At 49.8% G+C, this 21,110-nt stretch overlaps 1 long non-coding RNA gene across 1 annotated transcript; it reads left to right on the forward strand.

The window, feature by feature from the left end:
- Window positions 1-3,877: 3,877 nt before the first annotated feature.
- LOC143789171 (uncharacterized) lies at window positions 3,878-10,241 on the forward strand. Its single transcript, XR_013218967.1, has 2 exons — window positions 3,878-5,153; window positions 5,186-10,241. It is a non-coding gene; the product is annotated as an uncharacterized LOC143789171 (long non-coding RNA).
- The last annotated feature ends 10,869 nt before the right edge of the window (window positions 10,242-21,110 follow it).

Below are 21,110 nucleotides of genomic sequence, written 5' to 3' on the forward strand. Positions count from 1 at the left end.
TAGGGTGTAGCGTGTAGCGTGTGTAGGGTGTAGGGTGTAGAGTGTAGCGTGTAGCGTGTAGGGTGTAGAGTGTAGGGTGTAGGGTGTAGAGTGTAGCATGTAGGGTGTAGCGTGTAGGATTTAGGGTGTAGGGTGTAGAGTGTAGGGTGTTGCGTGTAGGGTGTAGGGTGTAGCGTATAGCGTGTAGGGTGTAGGATGTAGAGTGTAGCGTGTAGGGTGTAGAGTGTAGCGTGTAGAGTGTAGCATGTAGCGTGTAGGTTGTAGAGTATAGAGTGTAGCGTGTAGGGTGAAGCATGTAGGGTGTAGGGTGTCGGGTATAGCGTGTAGGGTGTAGGGTGTAGAGTGTAGGGTGTAGCGTGTATGGTGAAGAGTGTAGCGTGTAGCGTGTAGAGTGTAGCGTGTAGGGTGTAGGGTGTAGCGTGTAGCGTGCAGTGTAGCGTGTAAGGTGTAGAGTGTAGCGTGTTGCGTGTAGGGTGTAGAGTGTAGCGTGTAGCGTGTAGAGTGTAGAGTGTAGCGTGTAGCGTGTAGAGTGTAGCGGGTAGGGTGTAGAGTGTAGCGAGTAGCGTGTAGGGTGTAGGGTGTAGAGTGCAGGGTGTAGGGTGTAGGGTGTAGAGTGTAGCGTGTAGGGTGTAGCGTGTAGCATGTAGCGTGTAGCGTGTAGCATGTAGAGTGTAGCGTGTAGGGTGTAGAGTGTAGCGTGTAGGGTGTAGCGTGTAGCGTGTAGCGTGCAGGATGTAGAGTGTAGCGTATAGCGTGTAGGGTGTAGAGTGTAGGGTGTAGCAGGTAGCGTGTAGAGTGTAGCGTGTAGGGTGTAGGGTGTACAGTGTAGGGTGTAGCGTGTAGCATGTAGGGTGTAGGGTGTAGCGTGTAGCGTGTACCGTGTAGCGTATAGAGTGCAGCGTGTAGGGTGTAGAGTGTAGCGTGTAGTGTGTAGCGTGTAGGGTGTAGGGTGTAGCGTGTAGGGTGTAGAGTGTAGCGTGTAGGGTGTAGAGTGTAACATGTAGCGTGTAGGCTGTAGGGCGTAGCGTGTAGCGTGTACCGTGTAGCGTGTAGAGTGTAGTGTGTAGGGTGTAGAGTGTAGCGTGTAGGGTGTAGAGTGTAGCGTGTAGCGTGTAGCGTGTAGAGTGTAGCGTGTAGGGTGTAGCGTGTAGAGTGTAGTGTGTGGCGTGCAGGGCGTAGGGTGTAGCGTGTAGGGTGTAGGGTGTAGAGTGTAGGGTGTAGCATGTAGGGTGTAGGGTGTAACATGTAGCGTGTAGGCTGTAGGGCGTAGCGTGTAGCGTGTACCGTGTAGCGTGTAGAGTGTAGTGTGTAGGGTGTAGAGTGTAGCGTGTAGGGTGTAGAGTGTAGCGTGTAGCGTGTAGCGTGGAGTGTAGCGTGTAGGGTGTAGCGTGTAGAGTGTAGTGTGTGGCGTGCAGGGCGTAGGGTGTAGCGTGTAGGGTGTAGGGTGTAGAGTGTAGGGTGTAGCATGTAGGGTGTAGGGTGTAGGGTGTAGCGTGTAGGGTGTAGAGTGTAGCATGTAGGGTGTACGGTGTAGAGTGTAGGGTATAAGCTGTAGCGTTTAGCGTGTAGAGTGTAGCGTGTAGCGTGTAGGGTGTAGGGTGTAGAGTGTAGCGTGTAGGGTGTAGTGTAGAGTGTAAAGAGTAGGGTGTAGGGTGTAGAGTGTAGGGTGTAGGGTGTAGAGTGTAACGTGTAGCGTGTAGGGTGTAGCGTGTAGGGTGTAAAGTGTAGGGTGTAGCGTGTAGGTTGTAGCGTGTAGCGTGTAGGGTGTAGGGTGTAGAGTGTAGGGTGTAGCGTGTAGGGTGTAGCGTGTAGCGTGTAGCTTGTAGGGTGTAGAGTGTAGCGTGTAGCGTGTAGGCTGTAGCGTGTAGGGTGTAGCATGTATCGTGTAGGGTGTAGAGTGTAGCATGTAGCGTGTAGAGTGTAGGGTGTAGCGTGTAGCGTGTGTAGGGTGTAGGGTGTAGAGTGTAGCGTGTAGCGTGTAGGGTGTAGAGTGTAGGGTGTAGGGTGTAGAGTGTAGCATGTAGGGTGTAGCGTGTAGGATTTAGGGTTTAGGGTGTAGAGTGTAGCGTATAGCGTGTAGGGTGTAGGATGTAGAGTGTAGCGTGTAGGGTGTAGCGTGTAGCGTGTAGAGTGTAGCATGTAGCGTGTAGGTTGTAGAGTGTAGAGTGTAGCGTGTAGGGTGAAGCATGTAGGGTGTAGGGTGTCGGGTATAGCGTGTAGGGTGTAGGGTGTAGAGTGTAGGGTGTAGCGTGTATGGTGTAGTGTAGCGTGTAGCGTGTAGAGTGTAGCGTGTAGGGTGTAGGGTGTAGCGTGTAGCGTGCAGAGTGTAGCGTGTAAGGTGTAGAGTGTAGCGTGTTGCGTGTAGGGTGTAGAGTGTAGCGTGTAGCGTGTAGAGTGTAGAGTGTAGCGTGTAGCGTGTAGAGTGTAGCGGGTAGGGTGTAGAGTGTAGCGAGTAGCGTGTAGGGTGTAGGGTGTAGAGTGCAGGGTGTAGGGTGTAGGGTGTAGAGTGTAGCGTGTAGGGTGTAGCGTGTAGCATGTAGCGTGTAGCGTGTAGCATGTAGAGTGTAGCGTGTAGGGTGTAGAGTGTAGCGTGTAGCGTGTAGGGTGTAGCGTGTAGCGTGCAGGATGTAGAGTGTAGCGTATAGCGTGTAGGGTGTAGAGTGTAGGGTGTAGCAGGTAGCGTGTAGAGTGTAGCGTGTAGGGTGTAGGGTGTACAGTGTAGGGTGTAGCGTGTAGCATGTAGGGTGTAGGGTGTAGCGTGTAGCGTGTACCGTGTAGCGTATAGAGTGCAGCGTGTAGGGTGTAGAGTGTAGCGTGTAGTGTGTAGCGTGTAGGGTGTAGGGTGTAGCGTGTAGGGTGTAGAGTGTAGCGTGTAGGGTGTAGAGTGTAACATGTAGCGTGTAGGCTGTAGGGCGTAGCGTGTAGCGTGTACCGTGTAGCGTGTAGAGTGTAGTGTGTAGGGTGTAGAGTGTAGCGTGTAGGGTGTAGAGTGTAGCGTGTAGCGTGTAGCGTGTAGAGTGTAGCGTGTAGGGTGTAGGGTGTAGAGTGTAGGGTGTAGCATGTAGGGTGTAGGGTGTAGGGTGTAGCGTGTAGGGTGTAGAGTGTAGCATGTAGGGTGTACGGTGTAGAGTGTAGGGTATAAGCTGTAGCGTTTAGCGTGTAGAGTGTAGCGTGTAGCGTGTAGGGTGTAGGGTGTAGAGTGTAGCGTGTAGGGTGTAGTGTAGAGTGTAGAGAGTAGGGTGTAGGGTGTAGAGTGTAGGGTGTAGGGTGTAGAGTGTAACGTGTAGCGTGTAGGGTGTAGCGTGTAGGGTGTAAAGTGTAGGGTGTAGCGTGTAGGGTGTAGCGTGTAGCGTGTAGGGTGTAGGGTGTAGAGTGTAGGGTGTAGCGTGTAGGGTGTAGCGTGTAGCGTGTAGCGTGTAGGTTGTAGGGTGTAGAGTGTAGGGTGTAGAGTGTAGCGTATAGTGTGTAGCGTGTAGCGTGTAGATTGTAGCGTGTAGGGTGTAGGGTGTAGGGTGTACCGTGTAGGGTGTAGCATGTAGCGTGTAGCGTGTACAGTGTAGCATGTAGGGTGTAGCAAGTAGCGTGTATTGTGTAGGGTGTAGAGTGTAGCATGTAGCGTGTAGAGTGTAGGGTGTAGCGTGTAGGTTGTAGAGTGTAGCGTGTAGAGTGTAGAGTGTAGCGTGTAGGGTGTCACTTTTTCCTCTGATGAAGACGCTTGAGTAGCGTCGATACGCGTGGGGTAAAGGGCTTCCTTTGTTTTTTTCCCGAGGGACAGGACTTGGGTAACTTATCTTTACAACTGCTGTGGAATTGCACCTATTTACTTCTTGCATGGCCTGGCATTTTTCCAAGCCTTAGGACAATGGATCCAGTAACCCCCGGATGAGGCACGGAGGGTCGGAAGGAGGGGGGCATGACCGAGCAGGTTGCCAGTGACCAGGTGATTGGGTTTTTGGGAAAAGGCAGGGAGAATGACAAAGAAGGAGGAGGGGAGGAAGTAAAAGGATTGACAAAGGGGGAAATGACATAGGGGAAGTGACCTAGGCATGGGGGGGGGAAGGGGGGTCAAGGGGATAAAAGGACGCAGGGATTAGCCATAACCCTCTTTTCACTCCCAGGACGGCAGGACAACGAAGCCAACAGAAGCCTTTGAAGCAAGCAAGAAGACTTCTGGAAAGACAATGGACAGCAAGCAAGATACCACACCTCCCGGAGATTCAAGTGGAAGGACATTACAGAAATCCTCAGAACAACTACTCCCCTCATCATTTCACATGCACTTTCCTTCAAACAAACAAAGAAGACAAAGAAGCATGTCTGCTGCTTCAGGGAGTATAATATGGGGGATATAAGTATGGGGGATATAAGTATGGGGGATGCGGGTACATATATACAGTACACAATATACAATATAGTGTCTTCAGGCAGAAACAACATGGAGTTTTCCTGCTTGGGGTGTGTTCACAAATAGCGGCATAGCTTGTAACTGTAAGATAATCCATGACTGCCAATCTGTACCAACTCTGGTGGATTTTGGGGCAGATTTGTGCTTTTATTTGCCTCGCCTGGCACTCCGGTGGTAATGGTGGCCTGGTTCCCCAGTGTCTGTGTTCTGGCAGCCAGAAGATGGCACAGGCCATACTACTCTCACCATGAGAGGTCCAGAGGAGTATACACAACATAAATGATCACACTGGGGATTTGTTATATATATATGTACAGGGTATATATATATAGGATCATTATATCCTGGGAGATCTGTGTCCTCAGGGATCTCTATATGTTACCTGCCTCATGCGTCCCCGTGGCAGGGCTGCAGACACAGGTACATGTATAGTAATATATATAGACAATGATGTTATATTATGTACTGCATGGCTGTTATGCCTTGGATTACTACCTGATTATTCAAAGCAGGATATATATACACATACTGCCATAGGGTATGCATGGGACTGGGGTTATTTATAGATACGGTAGCATGTTGGTGTATGCCGATGAGATATACATATGGAAAATGAGTGCATGGCGAATATATGGGATGCTTCAATATAGTGCATGGCATGTATGTATATGCTGCAATTGAGGCCAGGGGTATATATTGATACCACAGTACAGTGCATGGCGCTTGTATGCATACTTTTACTGGTAAGGTGGCGCTTGTATGCATACTTTTACTGGTAAGGGTGATAGCAGGCGTATCACAAGTGCTAATAGGAAAAATATCCGAAATATGGGTTCTGGATTATATATTTCGATATTAGATGATATATATGCCGCCATTAATTTTATGGGCAAAGGGGTTACATCAATACCACTCTCTATTAATAGCTGCATGCATTAGTGTTATTATATATCATAGACACTGGGTTAATACATGATGGTATATACATATTGCTGTAGGACTCATGGCGGATATATCGATATTACATTATCCAGATATTTCTGGAGCGTACAAGGCCTATTGTGGGACACGGGATGTATGGGTATATATACGTGGGCGTATATACATATAAATATATGAGTGTGGGTTTATGCGGGTATGTATATGTATATATACGTGGGGCGGATCTACAGATATTTTGCATGATTCATTGCTAATATATCAGATAATTCAGTATAGTGTAGGGCATAAAGCCATGTATATACTACAACCATCTTAGCACCTTTACTGAAGAGACGCTATTACCTTGTGTCCCAACCGGTACTTCCAGTTTTATGATCCCCATTACACCAGGCTGTATGCTGGGGGAGGGGTGAGGCCCTGAGGGGAATTGCACACACACTCCCAAGGGAAGGGGGAAGCCGGCCCTGTGCTATATGCTTGACGTATGGTCTATATGGAGGCTATCTATCCATGCCAGTTCTGCTGGGAATATATTCGCTTCACCTTTATATGTTGTACCCCTGAGAATAGCTGCACATCAGTGTGGGTGTGAATGTATGTATGTATATATATATATATATATGTGTATGTATACGGCTGGACCTCGGCATATATTATTATTATTATTGGTTTATATAGCACCATTAATTCCAGGGTGCTGTACATGAGAAGGGGTTACATACAGGATTATAGATACAGTAAACAAATTTACAATGGCAGACTGATACAGAAGGGATAGGACCCTGTCCTTGCGGACTTACATACTGGAAATATTCCTACATTATATAGATAAATATAGCAGTCTCCCTATCTGTTGTACCTCCTGAGCTATAATATATGCAGGTGTCCCCCGGTACGTTCGGCTCTATATATGTATACTTTTACCCCAGACTTATGGCTGGCCCACAGGATATGGGTGGACTTAATAATAATAATAATAATAATAATAATAATGAAAAATGGTCTTTGTGTCACGCTGGCATGTCCGCGGCGCGTTGCAGTGGGGACACATTGTCATTGCTGTCCACATTGGTGCGCACAATCTAAATAGTTTATATGGCACTTCCTCTATATGTATAATTGGACCCTGAAAGTATAGTGCTACCCGGGGATGTACATTATATATCCATACTCCAGAAGCCCAGTATATATGGCCAAGAGGCAGAGCCAAAAGGGTCCGTGTTTAATGGGTATAGCCTCTGCTGCAACCAAGAAGCAGGGCCAAAAAAAAACACACATGCCAGCATTACCGAGGGCAGGCAGAAACCTAAGCAGCACGGTAGCCCAGTGGTTAAGACTGCTGCTTGCAGCATGGGAGATCACGGTTCTAGTCCCACCACGGGAAGTAGCAAATGGAAGTGCAAAAATTTAAGGACATAACACTGCTGGCCATTACTAAGGGCTAGCAGACAAACAACAAGTTTTATTTAACACCCTGGGAAATTAGGCAATTGCTTCAATTGCTAGGACAGGAAAAGTCATGAGCGGTGCCTTTATCCTATATGGTTGACCGTAATATAGATGAATTACCGTAAAGTAGGTAATATAGTGGATGAGGAATTAGTCAACGCAGGACGCAGGGGTCTAATGCGTATAGTCTGATGTTATGGACTGTTATACTGACCAAGTCTTGTTTCTTTAAGGCTGTCTTCTGCACAAGTAGTAATCCAGTGCAATAAACTGAAGAGCGGTATACCTAATCGGGGGACCTTCAGTCCGGAGGAGTGGCAAAAGGAAAAAGGGATCATGTGCATTAACACAAAGGACAATAGGCCTATTCCCAGTGCCCTCCAGCCACGGGAAGCAGCTAGGATGAAGGCGGTTTCAGACATTGGGCCCCGGAAGCAGAAGAAACGGGCCTACCCTGCCCTCCCGGACTCTGGAGGGGGGCATCAGGGCTGCCAAGCCACTGATCAATTCATCCTTAGCAAGTAGCGCGTGAACGGCTTATCTTTGCACATGGCAGCTGGGGTAATACTGGTTGGGACAAGGGAGGGAGGACTTAACAGACAGGGATTTTTTATTGATGGGAATTAGGCAGGCCACGGTTGGTAAGTGGTCTACAGCTTAGAAAAAATCAATTAATTTCACGGTTAGTGTTCGGGCTTCAACTGGGGAACAGATCGGACTTAAAAAAGAATTGTTTAGTAAGACAGGCCATTAAGGGTGTCCGGAAAGGAGAAAGCCAGGAAGGATAACAGGCGGCCTGTGCCGTTTGGTTTATTGGAGAACCTGGATTACATTTAGAAGCGGGGTGCATGTCACGTTTTGAGGTGGGCCTGTTTAGCCTGGCATTCACATCAGCATTTTTCGGAGCAATGAGGATAGGGGAACTAGAAGCACCAGACGGAGCGAAGAGGTGGGGGCAATCTAGCTAAAGACATCATGGCTAGGCAGAAATTATTACAGTTATATATCAGAAAAAAAAAAAAAAAAAAAGGAAAAGGGTGCTATTGGAAAAGGTCAGCGGTTCTATCAGGTGTCCTTGGAAGTGTTTTATGATAGTCTTGGCCGCCAAGCCTCAACGGGATGAACCGCTGCTATGTCACGAGGAGAGGTCCTTCTTGTCCAAGTAGCAATTTATTAAAGTATTCTGGAAATGCCTGGTGGGGACAGGCACGGATCCTGGCAAATACACGGGAAATCCTTTTGGATTGGGGGCGGCAACAGAGGCCGTGGTGGGGGACTGAGCCCGTGACCAACTATGTTTAATGGCCAGGGGAGTGCCAACGGAGTCTTACGTACGACATCAGGTTATGAGGCAGCAATCTGTCCTGGATATGGTGCCCCGCAATAATTTCTTTTTGGTTTGTTACAGGACAAGGCCCGATCGTGATTTGGATTTTAGGACATTCATACGTTTTCTGAGGAGCACAGTGGGCTGACAGACGGACGGGTGGGAGACAGTTGGTTTTTGCAAGAGTAAGGGCAGTGATTAGGTGGCTGGGCAACAAGGGTTTAACATGGGGCCGGGTACTATACAAGTAGCTCGGGCGGTGTACCTTTAAGGGACCACAGATATATATTAGTAGTACGTGCAGGGGGTAATGACCTGGGACCCAGCTTGAAAAAATGACTGAGTTCCAACATTAGAAGGGATGTACGTCAGCTGGAATTAGCGTATCCAAGTATGAGGCTAGTGTGGTCTGACATGGTACCTAGAAGGAAATGGGAAGAGGGGCTGGCAATATGTCACGCAGGCTTAGATTCTACGGAAAGAGATTGCTGGTTAGGGGATAGAGTGCATTTGAACACTATAGGGATGGATTTGTGGATTGACGGCTTGTGAGAGGGGATACGGAGGGCCACAGCAGGGCGGTCTGGTGGGGTCTCGAGCACTGAAAGGGGGGTCAGGTGCTCTCGGTGTGGCGCTGGTGGGTCCTCGAAGCAGGCAAAAAAGTTCGGTATGGGGGGGTCTTGCATTGCGGGCCCCCCCTACAGTGGATGGTTACTGGTCTGGTGAGACTTGGGTGATACCTGACGAGGCAAGTCGGGGTCACATTATCATGGGACCCGGAGGGCCACCCGATGTTGGAGGTCGGGTGCGCGGTACCGATGGGTGGGTACCCGACGATGGAAGTCGGGTACAGGTTTAACGGTGTGGAGGCAACCTCTTCCCTCAAGTCATGGTGCTCCCGAGCCGGGAGGAAAACGCGGCGGGAAGTAAGGCTGGGGAAGAGGCAATGCCGACGGTTTAATAACCAGACCAGGATCGGGTTAGCTTCGAGGGCCCCACCAAGTGTTATAATTAATATTAATATTATTATTATGATTAATAATAATAAATTGGCTGCTGTGGCCGTTATTATCCATAAGTACTGGTGTGGCGTGTTTATTCAAGGGGAGAAAAGGGAGAAGGTCACGGAAAGTCAACCTTGCCAAGGTCAAGTAACCCCCGGATGAGGCACGGAGGGTCGGAAGGAGGGGGGCATGACCGAGCAGGTTGCCAGTGACCAGGTGATTGGGTTTTTGGGAAAAGGCAGGGAGAATGACAAAGAAGGAGGAGGGGAGGAAGTAAAAGGATTGACAAAGGGGGAAATGACATAGGGGAAGTGACCTAGGCATGGGGGGGGGAAGGGGGGTCAAGGGGATAAAAGGACGCAGGGATTAGCCATAACCCTCTTTTCACTCCCAGGACGGCAGGACAACGAAGCCCCACCCACCCATCCCAGAGGAGGAGAAGAACAGCTGAGTCGCAGTAGCCGGACCAACTATTCGAATAATGATATGAAGGATAATTATGCAAACGTGTTTAATTTGGCAGTTACCTCTAAGCCCAGGGGAAGGGCAATCCAACGCCATGGTTCCCTGGAGGTTTCCCCCACAGGGGGTTTTTCCTCTCCTGACTGGTGGCGGATGGCTCTTCGTGAGCCTGAGGTTCTGTTAGAATCAACGAAAAGTGATTTGAGCGCTGGTGGGTCCTCGAAGCAGGCAAAAAAGTTCGGTATGGGGGGGTCTTGCATTGCGGGCCCCCCCTACAGTGGATGGTTACTGGTCTGGTGAGACTTGGGTGATACCTGACGAGGCAAGTCGGGGTCACATTATCATGGGACCCGGAGGGCCACCCGATGTTGGAGGTCGGGTGCGCGGTACCGATGGGTGGGTACCCGACGATGGAAGTCGGGTACAGGTTTAACGGTGTGGAGGCAACCTCTTCCCTCAAGTCATGGTGCTCCCGAGCCGGGAGGAAAACGCGGCGGGAAGTAAGGCTGGGGAAGAGGCAATGCCGACGGTTTAATAACCAGACCAGGATCGGGTTAGCTTCGAGGGCCCCACCAAGTGTTATAATTAATATTAATATTATTATTATGATTAATAATAATAAATTGGCTGCTGTGGCCGTTATTATCCATAAGTACTGGTGTGGCGTGTTTATTCAAGGGGAGAAAAGGGAGAAGGTCACGGAAAGTCAACCTTGCCAAGGTCATGATTCTTTGTATTTCCACAAGGCGTCTGTATGCATACATTTATCCAAATAACTAGGATTTTGTAGTACTGCAGCATATCTATTTCCCTGATTACCTTTCTATAGGGGTCTGCTTTCATTTGCTTACCAACTGTGCGCACGCATGCTGTGTTGAACAAAATAGGATCCATGATGTATTTCTTCCAGATACTAGGCTGGAGTATATGTTTCCTGTCATAGTACTCAGGGGGTCACAGTTGGCAGTAAACAATAGGCTTCTTATATGTAGATTTGACTAAGATTGGTGTACCCGCATACCTAGCAATTTTTTCTCTCTGGTTATTTCTCCTGTCTCACATATGCTGTAAAGTATTAGCTTCCTTCATTCCCTCGGGTAAAATTACTTATGGCCTATTCAGCCATACTAGTGTTTTAAATGTTTTTAAATGCATGTTTTGCCTGGTTCTGTTTGTGGATTACTGTTTTTGTACAATAACATTGACTATTTAACGTGGATCCCATTGGTTTGCATATCCTTTTCTTTTTGTGTTTAGTGTGTAGTGTGTAGCTTAACCCTACACGCTACACGCTACACGCTACACTCTACACCCTACACGCTACACCCTACACTCTACACCGTACACTCTACACGCTACACGCTACACCCTACACCTTACACGCTACACTCTACACCCTACACGCTACACTCTACACTCTACACGCTACACGCTACACTCTACACCCTACACTCTACACGCTACACGCTACACCCTACACTCTACACGCTACACGCTACACTCTACACGCTACACGCTACATGCTACACTCTACACTCTACACCCTACACCCTACACGCTACACGCTACACTCTACACCCTACACGCTACACTCTACACGCTACACGCTACACCCTACACCTTACACGCTACACTCTACACCCTACACGCTACACTCTACACTCTACACGCTACACGCTACACTCTACACCCTACACTCTACACGCTACACGCTACACCCTAGACGCTACACTCTATACCCTACACTCTACACGCTACACCCTACACCCTACACTCTACATGCTACACCCTACACCCTACACTCTACATGCTACACGCTACACGCTACATGCTACACGCTACACCCTACACGCTACGCACTACACACTACATGCTACACCCTACACCCTACACCCTACACGCTACACGCTACACGCTATACTCTACACCCTACACGCTACACTCTACACGCTACACCCTACACCCTACACTCTACATGCTACACCCTACACCCTACACTCTACATGCTACACGCTACACGCTACATGCTACACGCTACACCCTACACGCTACGCACTACACGCTACATGCTACACTCTACACTCTACACCCTACACCCTACACGCTACACGCTATACTCTACACCCTACACGCTACACTCTACACGCTACACCCTACACGCTATACTCTGCACGCTACACGCTACACTCTACACCATACACGCTACACCCTACACTCTACACCCTACACCCTACACGCTATACCCGACACCCTACACCCTACATGCTTCACCCTACACGCTACACTCTACACTCTACACCCTACACCCTACACGCTACATGCTACACCCTACACGCTACACTCTACACCCTACACTCTACACGCTACACACTACACGCTACACGCTACACCCTACACGCTACACGCTACACCCTACACGCTACACGTTACACTCTACACCCTACACCCTACACGCTACACGCTACACCCTACACGCTACACGTTACACCCTACACCCTACACGCTACACTCTACACCCTGCACCCTACAGGCTACAATCTACACCCTACACCCTACACGCTACACGCTACACGCTACACTCTACACCCTACACGCTACACCCTACACTCTACACCGTACACTCTACACGCTACACGCTACACTCTACACCCTACACCCTACACGCTACGTGCTACACTCTACACCCTACACGTCTACATGCTACACGCTACACTCTACACTCTACACACTAAACGCTACACCCTACACCCTACACGCTACACGCTACACTCTACAACCTACACGCTACACGCTACACTCTACACGCAACACGCTACACTCTACACCCTACACTCTACACGCTACACTCTACACCCTACACTCTACACGCTACACGCTACACTGTACACCCTACATGCAACACGCTACACTCTACACCCTACACGCTACACGCTACACGCTACATGCTACACTCTACACTCTACACCATACACCCTACACGCTACACACTATACTCTACACCCTACACGCTACACGCTACACACTACACGCTACACGCTACACCCTACACGCTACACGCTACACCCTACACGCTACACGTTACACTCTACACCCTACACCCTACACACTACACCCTACACGCAACACGTTACACTCTACACCCTACACGCTACACTCTACACCCTGCTCCCTACACGCTACACGCTACACCCTACACGCTACACGCTACACCGTACACACTACACGTTACACTCTACACCCTACACTCTACACCCTACACTCTACACGCTACACTCTACACCCTACACTCTGCACTCTACACCCTACACCCTACACGCTACACTCTACACCCTACACCCTACACGCTACACACTACACGCTACACCCTACACACTACACGCTACACTCTACACCCTACACGCTACACGCTACACCCTACACCCTGCACCCTACACGCTACAATCTACATGCTACACGCTACACCCTATACGCTAGACGCTACACTCTACACGCTACACGATACACGCTACACCCTACACGCTACACCCTACACTCTACACCCTACACCCTACACGCTACACGCTACACCCTACACGCTACACCCTACACTCTACACCCTACACCCTACACGCTACACGCTACACCCTACACGCTACACGTTACACTCTACACCCTACACTCTACACCCTACACCCTACTCTCTACACGCTATATTCTACACCCTACACGCTACACTCTACACCCTACACGCTACACGCTACACTCTACACCCTAGACGCTACACTCTATACCCTACACTCTACACGCTACACCCTACAACCCTACACTCTACATGCTACACCCTACACCCTACACTCTACATGCTACACGCTACACGCTACATGCTACACGCTACACCCTACACGCTACACGCTACACACTACATGCTACACCCTACACCCTACACCCTACACGCTACACGCTACACTCTACACCCTACACGCTACACCCTACACCCTACACCCTACACGCTACACGCTACACTCTACACCCTACACGCTACACCCTACACTCTACACCCTACACGCTACACCCTACACTCTACACCCTACACGCTATACGCTACACTCTACACCCTGCACGCTACACGCTACACCCTACACGCTACACTCTACACCCTACACACTACACCCTACACTCTACACCCTACACGCTACACTCTACACTCTACACCCTACACGCTACACCCTACACTCCACACCCTACACCCTACATGCTACACGCTACACCCTACACGCTACACATTACACTCTAAACCCTACACTCTACATCCTACACCCTACACTCTACACCCTACACGCTACACGCTACACTCTACACCCTACACGCTACACGCTACACCCTACAAGCTAAACGCTACAAACTACACGCTACATATTACACTCTACACCCTAGCGTGTAGCGTGTAGGGTGTAGAGTGTAGCGTGTAGCATGTAGCGTGTAGGGTGTATGGTGTAGAGTGTAGCATGTAGCGTGTAGGGTGTAGAGTGTAGCGTGTAGGGTGTAGTGTAGCATGTAGCGTGTAGGGTGTAGGGTGTAGAGTGTAGAGTGTAGCATGTAGCGTGTAGATTGTAGGGTGTATCGTGTAGGGTGTAGAGTGTAGCATGTAGGGTGTAGGGTGTAGAGTGAAGGGTGTAGCGTGCAGAGTGTAGCGTGTAGCGTGTACGGTGTAGGGTGTAGCGTGTAGCGTGTAGCTTGTAGGGTGTAGAGTGTAGCGTGTAGCGTGTAGGCTGTAGCGTGTAGGGTGTAGCATGTATCGTGTAGGGTGTAGAGTGTAGCATGTAGCGTGTAGAGTGTAGGGTGTAGCGTGTAGCGTGTGTAGGGTGTAGGGTGTAGAGTGTAGCGTGTAGCGTGTAGGGTGTAGAGTGTAGGGTGTAGGGTGTAGAGTGTAGCATGTAGGGTGTAGCGTGTAGGATTTAGGGTGTAGGGTGTAGAGTGTAGGGTGTTGCGTGTAGGGTGTAGGGTGTAGAGTGTAGCGTGTAGCGTGCAGGGTGTAGAGTGTAGCGTATAGCGTGTAGGGTGTAGGATGTAGAGTGTAGCGTGTAGGGTGTAGCATGTAGCGTGTAGGTTGTAGAGTGTAGAGTGTAGCGTGTAGGGTGAAGCATGTAGGGTGTAGGGTGTCGGGTATAGCGTGTAGGGTGTAGGGTGTAGAGTGTAGGGTGTAGCGTGTATGGTGTAGAGTGTAGCGTGTAGCGTGTAGAGTGTAGCGTGTAGGGTGTAGGGTGTAGCGTGTAGCGTGCAGTGTAGCGTGTAAGGTGTAGAGTGTAGCGTGTTGCGTGTAGGGTGTAGAGTGTAGCGTGTAGCGTGTAGAGTGTAGAGTGTAGCGTGTAGCGTGTAGAGTGTAGCGGGTAGGGTGTAGAGTGTAGCGAGTAGCGTGTAGGGTGTAGGGTGTAGAGTGCAGGGTGTAGGGTGTAGGGTGTAGAGTGTAGCGTGTAGCGTGTAGGGTGTAGAGTGTAGGGTGTAGGGTGTAGAGTGTAGCATGTAGGGTGTAGCGTGTAGGATTTAGGGTGTAGGGTGTAGAGTGTAGGGTGTTGCGTGTAGGGTGTAGGGTGTAGAGTGTAGCGTGTAGCGTGCAGGGTGTAGAGTGTAGCGTATAGCGTGTAGGGTGTAGGATGTAGAGTGTAGCGTGTAGGGTGTAGCGTGTAGCGTGTAGAGTGTAGCATGTAGCGTGTAGGTTGTAGAGTGTAGAGTGTAGCGTGTAGGGTGAAGCATGTAGGGTGTAGGGTGTCGGGTATAGCGTGTAGGGTGTAGGGTGTAGAGTGTAGGGTGTAGCGTGTATGGTGTAGTGTAGCGTGTAGCGTGTAGAGTGTAGCGTGTAGGGTGTAGGGTGTAGCGTGTAGCGTGCAGAGTGTAGCGTGTAAGGTGTAGAGTGTAGCGTGTTGCGTGTAGGGTGTAGAGTGTAGCGTGTAGCGTGTAGAGTGTAGAGTGTAGCGTGTAGCGTGTAGAGTGTAGCGGGTAGGGTGTAGAGTGTAGCGAGTAGCGTGTAGGGTGTAGGGTGTAGAGTGCAGGGTGTAGGGTGTAGGGTGTAGAGTGTAGCGTGTAGGGTGTAGCGTGTAGCATGTAGCGTGTAGCGTGTAGCATGTAGAGTGTAGCGTGTAGGGTGTAGCGTGTAGCGTGTAGCGTGCAGGATGTAGAGTGTAGCGTATAGCGTGTAGGGTGTAGAGTGTAGGGTGTAGCAGGTAGCGTGTAGAGTGTAGCGTGTAGGGTGTAGGGTGTACAGTGTAGGGTGTAGCGTGTAGCATGTAGGGTGTAGGGTGTAGCGTGTAGCGTGTACCGTGTAGCGTATAGAGTGCAGCGTGTAGGGTGTAGAGTGTAGCGTGTAGTGTGTAGCGTGTAGGGTGTAGGGTGTAGCGTGTAGGGTGTAGAGTGTAGCGTGTAGGGTGTAGAGTGTAACATGTAGCGTGTAGGCTGTAGGGCGTAGCGTGTAGCGTGTACCGTGTAGCGTGTAGAGTGTAGTGTGTAGGGTGTAGAGTGTAGCGTGTAGGGTGTAGAGTGTAGCGTGTAGCGTGTAGCGTGTAGAGTGTAGCGTGTAGGGTGTAGGGTGTAGAGTGTAGGGTGTAGCATGTAGGGTGTAGGGTGTAGGGTGTAGCGTGTAGGGTGTAGAGTGTAGCATGTAGGGTGTACGGTGTAGAGTGTAGGGTATAAGCTGTAGCGTTTAGCGTGTAGAGTGTAGCGTGTAGCGTGTAGGGTGTAGGGTGTAGAGTGTAGCGTGTAGGGTGTAGTGTAGAGTGTAGAGAGTAGGGTGTAGGGTGTAGAGTGTAGGGTGTAGGGTGTAGAGTGTAACGTGTAGCGTGTAGGGTGTAGCGTGTAGGGTGTAAAGTGTAGGGTGTAGCGTGTAGGGTGTAGCGTGTAGCGTGTAGGGTGTAGGGTGTAGAGTGTAGGGTGTAGCGTGTAGGGTGTAGCGTGTAGCGTGTAGCGTGTAGGTTGTAGGGTGTAGAGTGTAGGGTGTAGAGTGTAGCGTATAGTGTGTAGCGTGTAGCGTGTAGATTGTAGCGTGTAGGGTGTAGGGTGTAGGGTGTACCGTGTAGGGTGTAGCATGTAGCGTGTAGCGTGTACAGTGTAGCATGTAGGGTGTAGCAAGTAGCGTGTATTGTGTAGGGTGTAGAGTGTAGCATGTAGCGTGTAGAGTGTAGGGTGTAGCGTGTAGGTTGTAGAGTGTAGCGTGTAGAGTGTAGAGTGTAGCGTGTAGGGTGTCACTTTTTCCTCTGATGAAGACGCTTGAGTAGCGTCGATACGCGTGGGGTAAAGGGCTTCCTTTGTTTTTTTCCCGAGGGACAGGACTTGGGTAACTTATCTTTACAACTGCTGTGGAATTGCACCTATTTACTTCTTGCATGGCCTGGCATTTTTCCAAGCCTTAGGACAATGGATCCTGATTCTTTGTATTTCCACAAGGCGTCTGTATGCATACATTTATCCAAATAACTAGGATTTTGTAGTACTGCAGCATATCTATTTCCCTGATTACCTTTCTATAGGGGTCTGCTTTCATTTGCTTACCAACTGTGCGCACGCATGCTGTGTTGAACAAAATAGGATCCATGATGTATTTCTTCCAGATACTAGGCTGGAGTATATGTTTCCTGTCATAGTACTCAGGGGGTCACAGTTGGCAGTAAACAATAGGCTTCTTATATGTAGATTTGACTAAGATTGGTGTACCCGCATACCTAGCAATTTTTTCTCTCTGGTTATTTCTCCTGTCTCACATATGCTGTAAAGTATTAGCTTCCTTCATTCCCTCGGGTAAAATTACTTATGGCCTATTCAGCCATACTAGTGTTTTAAATGTTTTTAAATGCATGTTTTGCCTGGTTCTGTTTGTGGATTACTGTTTTTGTACAATAACATTGACTATTTAACGTGGATCCCATTGGTTTGCATATCCTTTTCTTTTTGTGTTTAGTGTGTAGTGTGTAGCTTAACCCTACACGCTACACGCTACACGCTACACTCTACACCCTACACGCTACACCCTACACTCTACACCGTACACTCTACACGCTACACGCTACACCCTACACCTTACACGCTACACTCTACACCCTACACGCTACACTCTACACTCTACACGCTACACGCTACACTCTACACCCTACACTCTACACGCTACACGCTACACCCTACACTCTACACGCTACACGCTACACTCTACACGCTACACGCTACATGCTACACTCTACACTCTACACCCTACACCCTACACGCTACACGCTACACTCTACACCCTACACGCTACACTCTACACGCTACACGCTACACCCTACACCTTACACGCTACACTCTACACCCTACACGCTACACTCTACACTCTACACGCTACACGCTACACTCTACACCCTACACTCTACACGCTACACGCTACACCCTAGACGCTACACTCTATACCCTACACTCTACACGCTACACCCTACACCCTACACTCTACATGCTACACCCTACACCCTACACTCTACATGCTACACGCTACACGCTACATGCTACACGCTACACCCTACACGCTACGCACTACACACTACATGCTACACCCTACACCCTACACCCTACACGCTACACGCTACACGCTATACTCTACACCCTACACGCTACACTCTACACGCTACACCCTACACCCTACACTCTACATGCTACACCCTACACCCTACACTCTACATGCTACACGCTACACGCTACATGCTACACGCTACACCCTACACGCTACGCACTACACGCTACATGCTACACTCTACACTCTACACCCTACACCCTACACGCTACACGCTATACTCTACACCCTACACGCTACACTCTACACGCTACACCCTACACGCTATACTCTGCACGCTACACGCTACACTCTACACCATACACGCTACACCCTACACTCTACACCCTACACCCTACACGCTATACCCGACACCCTACACCCTACATGCTTCACCCTACACGCTACACTCTACACTCTACACCCTACACCCTACACGCTACATGCTACACCCTACACGCTACACTCTACACCCTACACTCTACACGCTACACACTACACGCTACACGCTACACCCTACACGCTACACGCTACACCCTACACGCTACACGTTACACTCTACACCCTACACCCTACACGCTACACGCTACACCCTACACGCTACACGTTACACCCTACACCCTACACGCTACACTCTACACCCTGCACCCTACAGGCTACAATCTACACCCTACACCCTACACGCTACACGCTACACGCTACACTCTACACCCTACACGCTACACCCTACACTCTACACCGTACACTCTACACGCTACACGCTACACTCTACACCCTACACCCTACACGCTACGTGCTACACTCTACACCCTACACGTCTACATGCTACACGCTACACTCTACACTCTACACACTAAACGCTACACCCTACACCCTACACGCTACACGCTACACTCTACAACCTACACGCTACACGCTACACTCTACACGCAACACGCTACACTCTACACCCTACACTCTACACGCTACACTCTACACCCTACACTCTACACGCTACACGCTACACTGTACACCCTACATGCAACACGCTACACTCTACACCCTACACGCTACACGCTACACCCTACACGCTACACACTATACTCTACACCCTACACGCTACACGCTACACACTACACGCTACACGCTACACACTACACGCTACACGCTACACCCTACACGCTACACGTTACACTCTACACCCTACACCCTACACACTACACCCTACACGCTACACGTTACACTCTACACCCTACACGCTACACTCTACACCCTGCTCCCTACACGCTACACGCTACACCCTACACGCTACACGCTACACCGTACACACTACACGTTACACTCTACACCCTACACTCTACACCCTACACTCTACACGCTACACTCTACACCCTACACTCTGCACTCTACACCCTACACCCTACACGCTACACTCTACACCCTACACCCTACACGCTACACACTACACGCTACACCCTACACACTACACGCTACACTCTACACCCTACACGCTACACGCTACACCCTACACCCTGCACCCTACACGCTACAATCTACATGCTACACGCTACACCCTATACGCTAGACGCTACACTCTACACGCTACACGATACACGCTACACCCTACACGCTACACCCTACACTCTACACCCTACACCCTACACGCTACACGCTACACCCTACACGCTACACCCTACACTCTACACCCTACACCCTACACGCTACACGCTACACCCTACACGCTACACGTTACACTCTACACCCTACACTCTACACCCTACACCCTACTCTCTACACGCTATATTCTACACCCTACACGCTACACTCTACACCCTACACGCTACACGCTACACTCTACACCCTAGACGCTACACTCTATACCCTACACTCTACACGCTACACCCTACAACCCTACACTCTACATGCTACACCCTACACCCTACACTCTACATGCTACACGCTACACGCTACATGCTACACGCTACACCCTACACGCTACACGCTACACACTACATGCTACACCCTACACCCTACACCCTACACGCTACACGCTACACTCTACACCCTACACGCTACACCCTACACCCTACACCCTACACGCTACACGCTACACTCTACACCCTACACGCTACACCCTACACTCTACACCCTACACGCTACACCCTACACTCTACACCCTACACGCTATACGCTACACTCTACACCCTGCACGCTACACGCTACACCCTACACGCTACACTCTACACCCTACACACTACACCCTACACTCTACACCCTACACGCTACACTCTACACTCTACACCCTACACGCTACACCCTACACTCCACACCCTACACCCTACATGCTACACGCTACACCCTACACGCTACACATTACACTCTAAACCCTACACTCTACATCCTACACCCTACACTCTACACCCTACACGCTACACGCTACACTCTACACCCTACACGCTACACGCTACACCCTACAAGCTAAACGCTACAAACTACACGCTACATATTACACTCTACACCCTAGCGTGTAGCGTGTAGGGTGTAGAGTGTAGCGTGTAGCATGTAGCGTGTAGGGTGTATGGTGTAGAGTGTAGCATGTAGCGTGTAGGGTGTAGAGTGTAGCGTGTAGGGTGTAGTGTAGCATGTAGCGTGTAGGGTGTAGGGTGTAGAGTGTAGAGTGTAGCATGTAGCGTGTAGATTGTAGGGTGTATCGTGTAGGGTGTAGAGTGTAGCATGTAGGGTGTAGGGTGTAGAGTGAAGGGTGTAGCGTGCAGAGTGTAGCGTGTAGCGTGTACGGTGTAGGGTGTAGCGTGTAGCGTGTAGCTTGTAGGGTGTAGAGTGTAGCGTGTAGCGTGTAGGCTGTAGCGTGTAGGGTGTAGCATGTATCGTGTAGGGTGTAGAGTGTAGCATGTAGCGTGTAGAGTGTAGGGTGTAGCGTGTAGCGTGTGTAGGGTGTAGGGTGTAGAGTGTAGCGTGTAGCGTGTAGGGTGTAGAGTGTAG

Source organism: Ranitomeya variabilis, unplaced genomic scaffold (assembly GCF_051348905.1).
Source record: "Ranitomeya variabilis isolate aRanVar5 unplaced genomic scaffold, aRanVar5.hap1 Scaffold_109, whole genome shotgun sequence".
Lineage (NCBI taxonomy): Eukaryota > Metazoa > Chordata > Amphibia > Anura > Dendrobatidae > Ranitomeya > Ranitomeya variabilis.